Below are 18,077 nucleotides of genomic sequence, written 5' to 3'. Positions count from 1 at the left end.
ATCATAGAATCATAGCATAAGCTGAGTTGGAAGGCCCCACAAGGATCATGGAGTTCAACTCCCAGCCCTGCACAGCATGTTAAGAGTCACAGCATGTGCCTGAGGGTGTTGTCCAAATGCTTGAACTCTGTCAGGCTGCCTGGTGCTGTGACCACTTCTCTGGGAAGCCCATTCTGGGGCCCAACCATCCTCTAGGTGAACAATCTTTTCCTGATATCCAACATAAACCTCCCCTCTGAGCTTCAGGCCATTCCCTCAGGTCCTGTCACTGACCACAAGAGTGAAGAGACTGGTACTTACTCCTCAGCTTCTTCTCATGAGGATGTTGAAGACTGCAATGAGGTCTCTGCTCAGCCTCCTCCTCTTGTTTAGATCTTGTATGTCTCCAAAACAAAAGCTGGAATACTGTTTTTGTTTCATCATCATGCCTTATATAGAATCATAGAATCATTAAGGTCTAAGATTGAGTCCGTCAATCAACCCAACACTGCTGTGTTCACACTAAACCATATCAGCAAGTGCTGCTTCCACACATGCTTTTTTGAATGCTTCCAGGTATGGTGACTCCACCACTTCCATGGGCATCCTGTTCCAATTTCCAAAAAGACATTTTTCCTAATATCTAATTTAAACTCCCCTGGCACAACTTGAGACAATTTCCTCTCAATCTGTCATTTGTTATCTGTGAGAAGAGACTGACCCCCATCTGGCTACACCCTCCTCTTAGGCAGTTGTAGAAAGGGATAAGATCTCCCCCCAGCCTCCTTTTCTCCAGGCTAAACACTCCCAGCCCTCTCAGCTGCTCCTCACAGAATTTGTGCTCCAGAATCTTCCCCAGCTCCATTGCTCTTCTCTGGACTTGCTCCAGCCCCTCAATGCCTTTCTTGCACCCAGAACTGGATACAGCACTTGAAGTGTAGCCTCACCTGTGCTGAGTACAGGGGGGACAGTCATTGCCCTGGTCCGGCTGGTCACACTATTGCTGATACAGGCCAGGATGCCATTAGCCTTCTGGGCTACCAGGGCACACACTGGCTCATGTTCAGCCACTGTCAGCTAGTACCCCCAGTTCCTTTTCAGCTGAGCAATTTTCAGGCACTCCAATCCTGTATGGTCTAGCTCTCCATGAAAAAAATGAAGCTTCATCATGCTCTTATTACCAGTGAAGAAACCTAGGATCTATATAGGGAAGCATCTAACTGTTGAAAATAAATTAAAATCAGTATTTGAATGGTTTATTGCTGGATCATGCTTTTTGCCCAAGAGCCATAAGATAAGGGAAAAAAAAAGCAGAGCAATACCTGGCAGGTACAGTGACTTGGTTGTGGTGCAAACTTTTGCAAGAGTAATAGATAAAGAGCTAGTAGTCCACAAGAAAGAGATTGCAGATGATTTTTTTTCCTGCTTGATAAATAGAAGCTTGTCCAAAAAAAACAAATAAGTAGTAAATACAATGCTTAGAATAGGGTGGAAAATTTTCTCCTATGCACTAAATATCATCATGCTTTACTTTTTGCATGAAAGCTAGTTTGAGTTTAATGTAGGTAAATAGCTATGCGCAGAAATTATGTTGGCCATGCAGTACCACAATGCAACCCCTCAGCAGATTCTTGCATTGATTTTTAATGCATAGATATTATGGAATAACATATAGATCATTCTCATCCTATACTAATATGTCCCACCTTTATCCTCCAAGAAATTTAAAGCATGATTGAACACTTTTCTGTGAAACCATTTGTCATTCTATTCTGAAGCATCTCATCCTGTTTCTAGTTAGGGTTAACAGTAATATTGAACAGAGTTACTGAAATTTCATCAGACAAGGTAGCCTGGAAATATTTCCTTACTGTTCTTAAGAAAATTCCACCTTAAGTTTGCAAGTCCAAGAAATATTGGGGGTTCATCTTTGTTAAGAATTATTGAAGGTTTTTAGGGTTTTACTTTTAGAAGAAAAGATTCAAATTACTGGAAAAGCTTTTCCCCTAGTTTTGGCAAGTGTTGCCAAAAAAAAAAAAAAAAAAAATTCACTGAATTCTGAGTTTTAGGTGAATCATCTTCTACTATTCTTGTGCCAATTCCAGAAGGAGTTTCAGAAGGAGTCTTGGTTCTGGTTCTAATGCTGTAAATATATATATATATATATATATATAAAAATATATATATATATATGTTAAATATACACAGACTCCCTGCTGCCATCACACATCATGTGGTTTATCCAAATCTAAAACTGACAAGCAGTAGTACGCACCTTCATATTACATTCCATCTGATGGGCGCCAGTGAACTGGACACTGTTGTGTCTGTGTCTGCTGTGGCTTTAGCTCCCACAGATAGAAGTAAACAATACCCAAGGCAAAGTCTGCAGAGACTGAGCTTCCACCCAGCCTTCTTTAATCTTCAGCCAGTTGGACAGCTTGGGAGCACTTCAAGAATCCATACTGTACGTGAAAGGGAATCCCATCTCCTCGGGTTGTTTTTTCTCTCTTTTCCCAGCCATCCTGCTCTAGTCTTTGGGACATCAACCCCTTTTGCTTTTGGTGTTTGTGTATATCTAGGTTTCATCAATCATTGGCACTTACATGTTTCCACACTGGAAGAATATGTGGTGAGAATTCAACATTCAGTACAAATGCATTTCAAGTAATTTGTGAATACTATGGAAGGCTAAGTTTTATCCCCCTCTGATTATTACAGGGCTGCATAGCAAGCTGTCATTCCATCTTTATTTCCAGCTCAGTTGCGTCCCACTTGTTGAACATGGGATCTGCTCATATACTCAAAGTTTGCCAGAGGCGAAACCTCTCCCAGCACAGGGGCTCTTTTGTCCTGTATGTTCAAGTTCTTGCAATGTCCTGCCCTGAGCAATGACCAGAACTCAGCATCAATACTCATTGCAGTCAAACATTTTTAGCTTTTTATTTTTTTAAGATTTCATAAAAAAAAAAAATCCTATCTAACTGATGTTATGGACAGCACATATGTGGGTAAAATGTCTTCTCAGACCATAACATAGGTTAATATTTAAGCTTGCCAAAGTGTGTGACTGTATCTTTGATCTGTGGGTGGCATTCTGTATCCAAATGTGCAGTACAGATATTATTTATCCTTTCAGTCAAGTCATTTATGACTATCTGACTTTAAAGAAAAGCCAACAAGATTCCTGTTTAAAAACATAATATTCATAACTTCCCACTCCCCCCTCTCCAATCTTATTTCACATTGCCAGACTCTCATTCAAATAGATTGTTTTGCAAGTTCTAAACACCTAACAGTTAATTTGTAATACAAAACAGTATATACAAGGAACTCTGGCCAGGCAACTGAAAAATTTGAATTCTTGACAAAGTTGAAGAGAAAAAATTCGCAAATGCCTTGTTCTATTAACCCTTTATACATGGTTGTTTTAACAATGTAGGCTAATGGTTCATTTAGGTTCCTCTAAAAGGCAATGTAAGCATAAAATTTGGTGTCCCCAAATCATTTTGCATGTCACATCATGTTTGAAGTATTAAAGAGGCTATTTTAAGTCGTGAAGTGACTGACAGCCATCTACCTCCTGTAAAACAAACTTGCATTTTGTAGGGAAGGGGCTGGCGAGCAGCCAGAGCAGTTGGGGAGCCAGGGTGGAGCAGCTGGGTCAGGGCAGGGCTGGGAGGCTGGAGGGAAGGTACTGGAGGAAACCCTGTCTGCTGGTGACTCAGCCTTGTCATTCACCTCCCGGAGAACCAGTGCCAGAGCGGCATTAGGGCACCCAGTGCAGGGTTAAGGACTCATGCTCACGCCGTGGAAAACTGGATCCTCATCAGTAACCAGTCATGCATACTCTTTGGTTTTTTTCAGGAAAATAAGTGGCCTGGCTGTGCTAGATTTCATGTGTTTACATTTGTCCATCTAAAATTAGCCTGGCCAAAACCACTTCTTTGGGCTGTGAAACAACATTCAGGCGTAGAGGTGTTTAAGGAGACATTGGAATGACGCATTTTGCTTGACCTATTCGTCTAGACCTTCCCAGAGACCTAACAGACCTGAGCTCAGCACTGCAGGGGCACATCCACACTTGCTTTTGCAAACTAATTTTTTACCATTACCATGGTAGTAGTAATGTACTCACACATATATGTAGATTAGATATAGATAGAGATGAGATAGATAGATAGATAGATAGATAGATAGATAGATACACAGATACAGAGACATATAAAATTGATAGAGGTAGAAGTAGATGGATGCACTGGTACAGTAGCATGGCCACAACTCAGAACTGGGTAGCCAGGGTCATTGCCCCTGGCTCCGTAGCAGGTATGCTGACATGTCCTGTGTCTGCTTAATACCAGAGCTGTTACAGCAATGAGAATCAGACCTTCAGGTTTATTAAAAACATTTAAAAAACTGTACAAATAAAATCTAAAAGTCTGCAGCCAATTAATAAAGCTGTGACTCTGCAGGGGCTGTTATTACTGCACCATACACAAGAGACATTTCACACTAATATAAGGAACAAAATCTGAATTCTTCTGCTCCAAAAGTGAAGGGACTAAGTAGGAACTTTCAGGAACCTCTGACAATATGGGCCTTATAGCAGCCTCTGGAGCTTTCTTGGCTGTGTCCGGCAGAGTGGAGCTGGTGCACAATATATCCCTTCCTGCAATGCTATAATTTACTCTTTGGACATTTCTTTTTATTGAGTTATAAAAGTTTTCAAATTTAATTATTTTTAGCATAAATTTCTCAACATAAACACGTCAGGTACATTTCTTCGCCTAAGAATGTCTGAAAGAGTTGTCTTAATGTGGTATCTCTTTGGTAGAATTAGACTTTGGCCATGCATTGGTAGCCTTCAGGGAAATCCGTCATCCTCAGCCCAGAGTGATTTCCAGTGTGAATAGGTGTACTTTTGAAAGTTTTCCAAGTGAGGAATTTCCATCACTACACAGAGTTTTCACAGTTTGGGACCTTTTTGGTTTTTTTTAAAGAAAAGAAACTGATGCGGGGTTAAAACTTTCTTGGGACAATGCATAGTAACTTACCATACATGACCCTATTTGTTCGTCTCCTTGGTCAAGTCAGTAAACCTCAGACAGCAGATAAACAGTGGTTAAGAAAGAAGATTTTATGGATATAAATTAAAGTTGTCATTGTATCTTAACAATGAAATTGGCTAATTGAAGCCAAATACAGTTGTTAACGGGTATCTAATTTTAACTGATTTGTGTATGTATGATTTACTGCTTCACACAATTATCTTTTGTTACTTAAGGCATCCTGCTTTATCTGATTATCTGGCAGCAGTAATCATTTATTTCCTGAGGTATTGGAACATGGCACGGGCTGTTCTTGTATTGAATTAAGGTGTAAAATTCACCCCCCCAATCAATCCTGCCTTGAAAGTGCAGCCATGAGAGTTGATGCCTGTGATGGGAACTCATCACACACAAGTGTTCTACCCACTCTGTTACTGCCCTGTTGTGGCAATCAGGATCCACTTCAAGAGGCTTTTTCCTCTTCTTACAGGAGCTAAATCCCTGTTATCTCAGTGACTGACTAATTCTTACCTACATCTAAACCTGGAAGGAATCCAGCTGACAGACCCCAGTTCTGACTGGTGACAAGGAGGGGTCCACCACACCTACATGCTATGTCTGTATTTTATTCAGGCTCTGAAATACCTTTTTCTTCCCATGCTGCCCAAGCCTGAACCAGCTGACACACAGTCCCTGACTCAGAAGCACGGCAATCTGAATAGACTTGGCAGAAGAAAACCAAGACAGGAAACAGATTGGAAGTACTTGCCCAGCAGACAAGCTACAGCTCATATCCGTGCTCCTTGACAAGTGAAGGAACAGGATTTTTGGATTGCTATTCTTTGGATACAGGATGGTACAACACTCCTGAACGACTCCCAGACAGCAAGAAACTCAGCAGGCGATGTTGTTCTGTACCACAGAAGGAGGCGGCTGCCAGGAGTGGCACCATGATGTAGCCTGCCCAAGAAGACAGGGTTATTCTGAACCTGTGTGTCTCTGTGTGTTTCCCTCAAATTCTACTGCTTCTGCACACAAGGAGGGGCATGGACAGGGATGGGGGACAGCAGGGGCTGCTGCAATAGGACAGGGAGGGTGACTTGGCGCTCCTACCTCCAGTAGTTGGTGCTACTGACTCCTCTTTCCCCTTTTTCTTTTTCTCTGTACCCACAATCCTTCCACTTCTCCTTCATTCAAAGGGTCTTCAGTCATCAGGACCATATAACACCTTTTCTCCTTTGCCTTATGGGCTGGGTAGCGGCCCAGGCAGAAGGAAACACACAGGAAGGGACAGTATGGCAGGGATGGTGGTAGGCCACAAGATAAGGAAGGGCACATGCACAGCAGAAGGCTGAAAGGCCTGAAAAGCCTGTGCTCCAGGTTCATGGAGAAAAAAGAGGAAAGCTGAGAAAAAGAGAGCTCCCTCACAACCCCATTCCTATGTGCTTCTCTGAACAACAGGCCTCTCCTCAGTGTTCTTACTCCCTTCCATCTCCCCCTGGGCTACAACAGAAACCTGAATGTCTTCATGCACTGAGAAGCCTCCAGTATTCCCTACTGATCTCATAATTTGTATTTTATAGGCATACATTTATAAAAAATATTATGAAAAGGACTTCATAATTTCCATCCTGCTCCTTCACACTCTAAGCTAATTTCATTGCTATGACTTGTGGCCATGAGATTTACATTTTATCCATAGTCCCAGGGTAGAAGTTACCCAGAAGTCTTGTACTAACTCTAAAACTAACTCTAAAATAGGAACTGGGTGTTATCCTTGAAATGGCCTGTAGGTCCTCTAGTTACCCTTGTCTCTGTTGATAATTAAGAAGTTTCCAGAACAATTCCAGGGAACCAGTTTAGTGAAGTATTGCATATTGCCTCTGTTGAGGGTAGAGCCGTTCCATCTTTTTATGGTGTCATTGTGCAGAGGATAAGTAACACAATATGCTTACAGAAATTACCACTGATGCCTTCCTGGACTTGTTAAAAACACAGACTTGCAAAGACATTTGGTTTCAGCATTATTTCAGAAAATTCGCTACAGTTTTGTATGAAACGTCTCTGAAACACATGCAACCTCAATTTTCTTCACCCGGAGTCAGCAAGAAATGCAATCCCCTGTCCCACCTGGAAGTGATCTCTTTCTGGTCCAACAATTGTAGTATGTCCAGCTAAGCTGGTAATTATGATTGTTGGTGTTGTCACGATTTCTTAAGATCTTATTTTAATAGAAGGCAATCACAAAACAATATTAAACATGCCATTGTTAATTAAGCTTATTCTTTAGACAATTGTGCTGTCACTGAACTGATGTGTTAGAAAAAAATTGAGGACCTTTGACAAGCACAGTGTCATACTTAAACATATGTGGGCACTCAATACTGAAAGAAATAATGCCAGATGTGTGCTTGCACAATAGTGTGATTCATGATTACTGAAATCTGTGTGATGGAAAAAATTTAGTGCTTTTTAAACCATTTTGCTATTATTTTCCATTGAAACACTGCCCTTCTTTCATGACTTTGACAGAGAGGACCTTTCTATTTCCCCTTTAGTAATTCTTTCTTTTCTTTCAGGTAGAAAGCATCATGTCATGGATGCCACCTCTCCAGCTGGAAGATGTTCTTCAGACATAATGGGATCCTGGCATTCCACTTAAATGTCAACCACCAGGCTGTACAATTTAAGAGTCAATAATTTTATTGACTTTAATCAATAAGAGTATTTAGGTATTTAGTCGGCTCACAATTTTACAGTCAAATGTCACAAGCTATTCACTCACATGACTCAGGATCTGTGCTCATAACAATTTGTGTGTCCTCATGAGACTTTGCTCTCAAAATAATTGCTTCCATAAAGTTATTTGTAACATTAGATTGTATTTCTGCAGAAATGTGAAATCATGTACTTTTAAATGATTTCTATTCTAGTAAAATACAAGAAGAATTTTCTCCTAAGAAAATGCCCTTCACAAAGAATTACTGCTAAAAGACCTTTACATTCAGATTACAAAAATAAGACCCAAACCACTCAAACACATGATTGCTCCTGTTTGAAGGACCTGTTCAGGATACAGTGGGATTTCTGTGATTGCTGCTTGCAAAGGGCATTGCAAGGATGCTCATTTCCAGAGCTAGGCTGCTACACAGCCAAATCCTCATGCAGGGAGCAATGGACAATGTCCCTGCCTTGAGCTGCAGCACAGACCTTGCAGACCTTGTCAACACCATCCTATCTTCTGCTCAGCTGCTGTCCCCTCCTCTGCCTGCTGCCCTGCTTGCTCTGTGTTTGTGAGAGGCCCATGATGTTGGCCCAAGATAAGCAAGAGGAAACATCTTCTGGGAGAGGGCAGACACAGCACAAGAACTCTTGAGAGCAACATGCCATCCTAATGGGAAACACTGATGAGAACATTCATGCCTTCTCTAGGATCTTGGACATTTCCAGGATTTCTGTCAGGGGCTTGCATTCAAGTGCCATACTTCATTCCATGAGGGTCTCAAGAGCACCTCAGAGATTAAGGATATTTCTCTGGCACATTTTCCACACAGAAACAGATGGTGTTCTCAGGCACTTGCCTGCCCTTGTCCGTACGGACAACAATAGGATACGTGTTTTTTCTGTGCACAGTAGTTTTCCCTCTCTTGCTAGCTTGCCCTATTTCCTGCCAGGTGTCCTGCTTTCCACTGGTCTAGGCTTGTTTTACTTTATGGCTGAGCCTATTTAAATGACTATCTCCATGGAGATACTCAAAACCTGAGTGGACATGTGCCTGGGCCACCTGTTCCAGCTGACCCTGCTGGAGCTGGGGATGAGTTAGATGACTCCAAGGTTTCTTCCAGCCCCAGCAATTCCATGTCTCTGTGAAACAGAAGCCAATACAAATTTTCCTACCATACATAAATGAGATTTATATTTCCCACACTTTGGAGAATACTTATAACTGACTTAGAGGAAAATAGAAAACAGCATTTAGCACTTGCCTGAAGATTTGCAATCTCCCACAAGCACTTAATGACACAGATGATGATGACGTATCAAATCATATACGTTGAAGTGTATTGAGTTTTCTTTGGCGTACAGCTCTGCTTCTTCATTTTCCCCCTCATTCCTGCTCTATGACTGTGCAAAACAGAAACTGTCTCACCAACATGCTTAACACCACAGAATGGCATAAGCAGCATTTCTTGCAGTTGCTAGACAGCTTCCTCATCTTTTCATCTTGGCATAAAAGTAAGTGATCTGATTCAAAAACAACACAGTTCTTACATAAAACAACCTTTCCCTGAGCTGATGAGATGAGATCCAATACCTGATAAATATTGACACTGTAAGGCCAGCCTAACTGTGTTATCAAGGAAAAAATATATTTTTGGGTGAGGTTTGATGCACACACCCAGTTAAAGAGCCATCATAAAGTAAGCCTAGTAAAGCTTACTCTCAGGCACTCTCTGCTTTGAGTAGGTATATAATCTCTTTTACAGGGACATCTCAATTAAGTGTTTTGCAACCTATTTGGTAAAGGTAAAGGATAGATTGTGCCGAGCTCAAAATCTCCTGTCCCAAGTTACCACCTGAAAAGAAAGAAAATCTTAGAATTCTGCATGAGCTGCTACAATGAACAACAGCAAGGAAGCTGCACAGATCTGAGCACAGTAAGTGTTTTCCAGGGGACATGCTTTTTCCTGCTCAGAATGGGTTTATTGTACTGCGTAACCTATCCAGTCACCTGCCATTTCTCACCTCTGCACCACTGCCATGAACACCTGAGTATTACTACTTACTTTGGCTTTTAGAAAAGGGGAACCTGGGGTTGTTCATCATTCTGCCTGGCATTCAAGCTGTATGTAATGCATCCCTTGGAATGTTTTGCTTAAATGCACGCAACTATCTGGAGACTTGAAGCCTAGGGCCCTATTGTCCAATCATATGTAGGATGGAATTAAATACCTCTTTGTTTAGCTATTAATTTCTATTAGTTTCTTCTCAGCTGCTGCAAGAACATCTGTTACAGTGTGCAAACCACTCCAGAACACAGATTTAGCCTTCCACCCCCTGTCTTCCCAACTCACCTTTTCACCTACTTCTGGAAAAAAATGAGGCATTAACACTTTCCCTTACAGGAGTGAAAAAAGAAATGCCATATGTGCTTTCCAAACATAGTAAAAGACAGTGCTGCAGAGAATACACTGTCCAAGAAAGAAACAGAACTATGAGAGAAAAGGGTGTAACAGAGGTGTAAGAGAAAACACATGCCTTATTAGTTAGGATATTAATTGGGGTTAATTAAAGCAATGTCATTAAGCTCCTTTCCTGTTACGAACAAACTTAAAGGCTCTGGTTAGCTGTGTTGTAGAAAAGAGATTGAAAAGGTGGTCTTGCAAAAATTTGCTCAGCTCTACCATCCCCAAAAGAGCAGAGGTCAGGTACAAGAAATCAGAGCGCAAAACAAAAGAACTAGGCAATTTCATTTAAGACATTTGCTTAAAAAAAAAAAAAAAAAAAGAAAAAACCAAACCAAGACAAAACCAACAAAGAAAATATATTTAAAGCAGAATTTTGAGGAATAGTGCCCAATTATATTTAGCAATTAGATGCTAGAAATTTTATGGTCATTGCAGATGACAGTTTCTGCCACAAAATGTAACCATTAAAGTAATAAGCAAACAAAAAGAACAGTTACACCACAGGTGTAGGCCTTGCTCAGGAAAATACAGCACACTAGGAAGTGGCACACCTACTGTTTAGGACCTGCCTACCAATAGATGATGGAGAATCCAAATCATTCCATCAATGCACAATTCAATAAGGATGAACTCTCTTGCCTTTTGACCGACTGCCCTTTCTGCATTATTCTGATGACTCACAAGTTCTAGTTCTCTTCCTTGATTTCTGTAAATATACCTCAACTTTCAGACAAGTTTTTACTACCTGTACAGAAAGCTATTGTCCTAAGTAAGTACTGGAAAACTGTCTCAGATAATAAAATTTCTAATGTATTTCCAGTGTGCAGAATTAATCTTTTGTCACTCATTGTTAGCACTGTATTGTATTAAATGTCTAAAAAAGTGCTAAGCCTTACTCACAATGTGCTTTTAGGACCGTCTCTAATGTGTCCTTGTTTTTAGACATATCCAGATACAGAGCGTTTCAAGAAATGTTAATGTGCGTACATATCTCTAAATATTCTCTGCAACTGAACAAGATGCCTTCCATAAAGTTCACTTCAAAATAAAATTTTCTTTGAGTGTAAGTGATTTTCCTATTCTGTTTTTCCATTAGTCAACACAAAATTCCCTGGAAAGTTAAGACAGTGATATCTATGAGATCAGTGTCCAACTTTTATGTTGACAATATTTACTCTGTCAACTTGAAGACTTAATGTAATTTCTTGAAAATCATTTAAGAAAAATGTGATAAAACATGGGAATGTCTGACAGTAGAAATGTGAGATTTGTTCAAATACAAATCAAAATGTATCAGAAAACAGCCACTGAAACATTTTTCCAATTTTCTGTAAAAGGAGAACTCTAAAGACCTACAGCAGGAATATAGATGCATGCTCAGGGGACATTTCTGGCTTTCAGATGCCTGCTTTTTTGCTGCCAAAGACCAAAGCCAAACATATTGCTAAGGCTTTAAGACACATTTTCATCAGTAAAATATCTTATAAAATAGATCCCAAAAACATTGAATGACTGCCAAAATGTCAATTTATTTTTTTTATGTCCTCATTGAACAATGAAATATTTATGTTAATAAAGGCATGATATAATAAATTAATATTATGGAAACCGCCATTCAGAGTTTTTAATTAGCAGTAGGCACTGAAATTAAAAATGAGGACACTCTATGTTCTTCCTTCTTTAAGTTCTCTTTTCAGATGACAGTGCTCTGCACAATAATTTTGCAGAGATACATTGCTCCAGGAATGTCTGACACTCATTCTGATTTTGTTTTTTTCTAAAATTATTTATGAGTGATCTGTGTTACCCTGGTGCGTGGTCAGAGCCCAGTCTGGTGCTGTTAACACTACATTTGCAACTCATGTCAGTTTAGGAAAGATGTCATCTCTATGTAGAATTTTCACTTTCAGACCTTAAAAGTATCTGTAGCTGCACTAACTTCAGCAGTTCCTTCACACCCAAAAGTGAGGTTGGTCCATAGAAATGGTTTAACATATAAACACTGGTGTTGTTCAACTTCTTTGTATGCAAAAGCTGCAAGTTATCACTCCAACATTAACAAGTGCTTCTTTCCAGCATCAGTAGGTGGAACAGTGTAAGTCCAACACATGGAGAAGCTTTTATTCTGTAGTCCAGAGACCTGAATGGTGTTGTGTTACCACTCCTGAGCTGGCAATTAGAGTAGAGGCAATGGCTGGCACTGAAGCTTGCTTTGAGAGCAAGCAGTGCTCCAGATTACTGTTTCCTATTTTGGACTTAAATTTGATCCACTTGCAGCTGATGTTGGATGTGACAGATAATATCCTGGATATCTAATTTATATTTGATTATTTAAGGTGAGATTTTCCAAATGGTCTCAGTGCTGGAATAACCCCTCTCCCACTGAAGTCACTGCCAAAACTAGAGGAGGTTGAAAAAACTCCCGTCCTTATTAGCCATTGAAATATCTGGTGAAGGAACAGGAAGCCAGACATAATTTTTATGCTGGCTCCCTGGAAAACGTACCAACTTTCAGAATTTTCTTTATGAGCTTGAACTCCTCACCTGGCTCCCTGTTGAAATCAGCGCACAATAGGAGGTGCAAAATACATATTTTCAACTAAAAGCTCCTGGGATGGTTGCTCTTACCCTCTTCCTCCTCTAGATACAGAGCATCTGGAATGGTGTCAGGCATCCCATAAATAAGGACAGCTGCTACTACTAAAAGAAATAGAGTCTGATGAAAGTTGATGGGCAAGTAGAAGGGATTATGACAGAAAAAAACAGCAGGGAAAAAGTGGAGGATCTTGCAGTAATTTCCTAAGCACACCTCTCTACTGATATCTTTTTCCTAAAAGGGAAGTTTACTTTAATTTAGTCTAGCCTCTCTTTCACACATTTTTCTCTCATGTGATGTCAGAAGCAATACTTTTTTGGATCTTTAAATGCTGTGATTTCAGTCAAGCTATTAAAAAAATAGGGGCCTCCTTGTAAAGGGACGAAGAGCAATGTGTGTTATAAAGACAAGAAGAGCCAGATGTCACTTGTTAAACATATGGGTTGAGAAGAGTGAAAGGCAGATCTGAAAGCTTAGAGAAGCATCAGGGTATTCACTCCTCCAGCATGACACACTCTGTCCTGTAAATAATTGCTAAGTGTCCTCACACAGCTCATGGATTCCACAGGGGTGAGAGCATAAGAGAGCCTTGCAGACACACTTTTGAGGTAACTCTAATTTGAACTAGGAAGCTATCCAGTTTTGATGTCAGGAATTTTTAGTAATACCCACAGCACTTGGGTAAGTGTTTCTCATGATGAGTTGGCTTCACCAAGAAAAACAAGTGCCCTGTATTGAGTCAAATAAGGCCAGAATAGAGCACTGGTATCAGAATTTCTTCTTCTTTCTTTGCCAAACTTAAAAACCTTAATACAAGCAGGGCCGTAGGGCACAGGATGTCTCCTGTCACTTTCCAGTTGTGAGGGGTAGCTGAAATCAGTGCTGGGCATTGGACTCATCTCCTTAGAGACATCTGTTAAAGGGGTTTATTTCTTACAACATCAGAGCATATTCAACAGCAGATGGACGAGGTGCTCTGCACCTTCCTTGCCCCACTGCTCTACAGCAGAGAGCTGTGCCACTGCTTGGCTGTCACCAGAGAGGAGTTCTGCTTGCTGAGCTTGCTGGCCCTTCCTCGACTCCACACAGGGCTTGGGAAGCAGCAATGATGCATCTGCCAGTTCTCTGGAAACACAGAGTCTTCCTGGCAGGGATGTGCCCTACAGGCCATTTCCAGGCAGATCACATTCACATTGTGCACTGTGAATGATGCAAGCTGGACCCAGCCAGAGGATCTTTTCCAGTGCCTTTCAGAAGCACAACTTCAGAAGTCACACTACTGCAGTCAAAACTGTCCCACTCCTTAGAGGGTACAGCCACAGTGATTTACACCAAGCTGAGAGGCTGGTCCATGGAGTTAAGGTATTTAACTAGCACATATAAGCAGTCTTAGAGGTGGACTCTCATGCTCATCCATTTGCAAGGTTCAAGCCTGCTTGTGACCTAAGTTCTGCTCCTTGCAATGCTATATATATATCAGATACTCAGGTGTGATAATGATGGCAACAGATGTGGAAATATGTAGATAGATCTGGAACCTGGTCAGAGGGCTGTGTCTCATTGTGCCATGCTGGAAAGAAACAGAAAATATCTTTCTTGCTTAAAAGAAACCACAACTTGTTCTAAATTTATTGTTCATATTTTCATTCTCTATGCAAGCCTTAAAAATGAACAAATTCTTTAAGAACACAAAGCTCTCAGTGTCTGCTGAAATGGCAAAGTTAGCAGCAGCCAAGGTAAAATTTCAAGATTTCTACTTTGAAGTGGAACTTGGAGTTAATAGGCTGGGCATGCCCTGATACATAGCACACAGCAACATACCTTGGTTGAATCATAGAAGCTAGAGATGGAAAAGACCTATTAGGTCATCTTTTCCATCTCCCTGCCAATGTAGGATTATTCTCTGCCAATTCAGGATTATTCTCGAATGTTTTCTAGTCTAGCTTTAAATGACTCAGGCTGTGGGGCTTCCACCACTTCCCCTGGGAGGCTATTCCACAGACTAATAGACTTTCTGTTAGGGAAAATTTTCCTGATATGCAGCCTGAATTTTACTTTGTTCCATTGCATGCTAGTTCTCCTTAAGTGTATTACACTACCCTAGGTAATTTGTCTCCTCGTGTTGGTGTTTATGACCTTCAAATACTTTGAGATGGCTTCAAAATCCACCTTAGAATGGATCTTAGGTAGCATTATGCACCACGGCTGTCATATATAATATACTTGTAGCATCAATTAGATGATGATACTTAAAACATATTCATATTTTTGCCGTCATGCTGTGAGATCCTCCAGAGTGGAACACATATTGCACCGCTTAGTAAAACCAAACTTGCCTCCTGCTGTTTGGCAGCAATTGTACCCGAAGTGATTGAAAAGCACCTACAGCTTGAAAAGTGCCTGAAGCTACTTGATCCTGCCGTGCTGACTTCCACCTGTGGGATCACAATGTGTGATGGGTTAAATTAGCACAAGTACCTCCAGTATTGCCTTTTCCATACATTTTCCACATGGACATTTCAGAGTGAGAAGCTGACAGGCAGGTCAGGGGAGCTCTCCGGGGGTGGGAAAAGAGAGGGCAAGGGCAAATCACTCTGCATGAGTGGCTCCTGAAAGGGTGGAGACACTCTGGTTTGGATGAGTTTGGATTAAAAAGGTAACAGGCACAATTAAAGCTGTTGGGGCACAGTGTGGGACAGCAGCATCCTGGGGCCAAAGCACCAGGACTGGGAGACTTCCTATGGGTCAGGATCTTGCAGCCAGGGCTGTCCCACCACTTCCAGTTGGGAACCAGGGCAGGACAGGGCTGAAATGGTGCCATTTACCAGTAACTACTTGGAAATGCATCAAGACACCTTTTATTATACAGCTGAGTATATTTTAAAGACCTCTCTGACTGTGCAGACACTCACAGAGGGATGACCCCTGAAAATCAGAGTTCTCTTGCACCTGCTGCAATGTGTCCTTTAGTCCTAGAGACTCTCTCTGCACATCTCTGTGTGCTGGCCAAAGAGTGCATGTGTTACGTGACCTCTTCCACTGATTTTTTTCTGTTTATGATGTCACCATACAGGGAGTTGCGAAAAAATCTTCACTGAAGAAGATACAGAGATTTCTTATCCTGACCAAAATTTTCATAGTTCTTTTTTGGAGATAATCTTACCTTTTCATTGTTGCTGCTATGGGGATCACTAGCAGTCACAGGACCAAGATGCTGAGACTCCAGACACCATCCATTTATACTTTATGTATCCCCCCACTTTAATTTTTTTGCTTGATTCTGAGTCAAATATTTTGAACAGAAAAACTTATTTAGTCACAAATTAATAATAGCATTTGGATATATGTAAAAATCAACAGGATTAGGACATCAACGTATTTTATAAGGAATCTTCATAATATTCACCATGCTACCACAGTCTTTCAGCTTTGTTGCACACACTCATAAACATGAAGAGTTTGAAAAATTAAAAACTTTTTAAAATGAAATTTTTACTAAAAACAGGAAGTAGAAAACCAAAGCAAAGACATTTCTTTAGACTTCAAGCAGAAAAATATCCATAAGATATTGCTGCAGGAACAGTAAAAAAAAAGCCCCACAAAACAAATCAGAACATTTGAGAGTTGTCATAGTTCAGCCAATGAACTTGCACACATGGAACATCTGCTTTTGCTCTGTGATTGCTCCTAGTTATTCCACAGAGGTCAATAATTCACTGGCACCACTTCTTTACATTTAGTTGTATGTGTGATCAGGGTCCATAAAATACATGTACAGACCCTTAACATGCTTCCAGCACTTTTGGACCATCTATCCCAAGACCCTCTGTCTCATCAAGAACATTTGATGTATGGCATAGTAACTTTGTAAACCATATCGCCTTTCCCATAGGTTTATATTGCAGCTTGTTAAGGACCAGGTGAGCAGCAAAAAAAGATTTCCCTTTAAAACCACAGTGGCCTTGAGTAAAATAATTTTCTGCTGGTTTTGGGGTCCTACTCCAGCTGATTCCCTTTCTCCTGCCCCCAGCTCCTAGTAAAGGCCAATTGTTTAATGGAATTGAAGGGCAGGTAAGGAGAAGAGCCAGATTCATGTCACATCCCCCACACTTCCCTTCTCCCCAGGCTTAACTTTATTCCCGATTCCCTATCTCCTGTCCCCCAGCAGCACAGGGAGAAGTGGGAGTGGGAGTGGTGGGATTATGGTTGGTTCATGTCATATTTTTTGTGCTGCAACTTCCTCCTCAAGGAATAGAGTCTTTCCCCTACTCCAGTGTGGGATCGCTCCCACAGGAGATAATCCTTCACAAATTTCTTCAATGTGAGTCTTTTCCATGGGCTGCAGTTCTTCAAGGACTGCTCCAGTGTGGATTCCTTAAGGAGGGCCACAGGTCCTACCAGGAAACCAGTTCCAGCATGTGCTCCTGTCTCAATTGGTCTGCAGGGCCCTGCCAGGATCCCATGGAGTCACAGACTTCATTCTGGCATCCACCTTCTCCACTGTGGGCTCCTCCATGGGCTGCAGGTGGATCTCTGCTCCATCATGGGCATCCATGGACTGCACTGGCACAGCTGCCTCACCATGGTCTTCATCCCTCCTGCTGTAGTTGACATTGTGTTGTTCCCTCCCTCCACCCCTTAAATACTTTATCCCAGAGGTGCTGCCACCACCACTCATTGGCTCAGCCTTGGCCAACAGCAGGTGTGTCCTGGAGCCGGCAGGCATTGGCTCTGTTGGACATGGAGGAAGCTTCTGGCAGCTCCTCAGAGAAGTCGCTCCTGTAGTACCTCTGCTACCAAAACCTTGCCATACAAATTCAATATAATGGTATCATCTAACAGAGAATATCTTTGGAAAACATTACTAATTTACCACTGAAACACTGACCTAGTCAGCAGCTGCCTTCATTCTCCGCACACTTTTAGACATATACTTAAAAGAATATATCAAGGAATTAATTAATTGGCTAGACACCAATGTTTCATGGGAATGCATCTGTTTTCTGAGAGTCAAATTAAAAATGAGAAGCATTCTTTTCAGAGCTTTTATTAGTATATAAATGCATTTAATTATTTTATTCCTTAAGACAAAAAGTATGTACAGCATTGTTTTGAAATACAGAACAAAGGAAATAGCATAAATTATTTCAAGATAGTACATGGGTATGGTATGGATAATAGCTACGTTTAAGTTCTTTGGAGGATATAAACCCTTCTGGTTCTTTCCATGCCTCTTTGACTAACCTTTAAAACATGCTGACATTT

This window comes from Vidua macroura, chromosome 3 (genome assembly GCF_024509145.1).
Source record: "Vidua macroura isolate BioBank_ID:100142 chromosome 3, ASM2450914v1, whole genome shotgun sequence".
Taxonomy (NCBI): Eukaryota; Metazoa; Chordata; class Aves; order Passeriformes; family Viduidae; genus Vidua; species Vidua macroura.
This window is presented reverse-complemented; position numbering follows the sequence as displayed.